The sequence below is a fragment of the Brassica oleracea genome, chromosome C3 (assembly GCF_000695525.1).
Source record: "Brassica oleracea var. oleracea cultivar TO1000 chromosome C3, BOL, whole genome shotgun sequence".
In the NCBI taxonomy this organism is placed as follows: domain Eukaryota; kingdom Viridiplantae; phylum Streptophyta; class Magnoliopsida; order Brassicales; family Brassicaceae; genus Brassica; species Brassica oleracea.
This window is the reverse complement of record NC_027750.1, coordinates 52479187-52479905: the sequence shown is the minus strand read 5'-3', so window position 1 is coordinate 52479905 and position 719 is coordinate 52479187.

The window sequence follows — 719 nt, the reverse complement described above, 5'->3', positions numbered from 1 at the left end:
CTGGTGAAACGCGGGTGTGCATTGCGGACAAAGGCGGCCCGCAGATTCCGGTCCGAGAAGGCCATTTGGCACGAACAAACCGCGGCCATGCAGCACGGCCTGATGGTGTTCGCGGCACGAGCCATGCTGAAGAGTGCGGCCATACAACGCGGGCTTGTCCTGTCCGCGGAAAACGACCAGAGACACGATGTTCTGAGACGACGAACCGCAGCCATGCAACGCGGCTGGGAGCTGTCCGCGGTGATAGGCGATGACAAGGGACGCGGGAGTGTACCGCGGGTCAAGGCAGGCCGCGGATTTGGGTCCGAGACAGCGTGTTCTGAACGCACAGACCGCGGCCATGCAGCGCGGGTTGAGGCCATCCGCGGCCGATACCAAAACTATCTTATCCATTTGTTTTTCGGGTCAAACCCGGGTTTGTCGGATTGACCCGGATCGAGTTTTAAACCTCTATAAATACTTTTAAGACCTAATCTTAGGACTTATATTGTTTTCTATCTAATCAAAAAAGCCACATTTAGGTGAAAGATCTAATCTTGATCAATTTCTCTTGTGCTTACTTGATTGCTTTGATCATCAATCATGTTTAGACTTAGATCAACTAATGATTTAGTATCTACCATGATAATGAGTGAGTAGTCATCTTTGGATTCATGGGCTAGGATGATTAGGATGATTAAGTGATGATTTAGAATGTTTTAGAGTAGATTAATATGTTT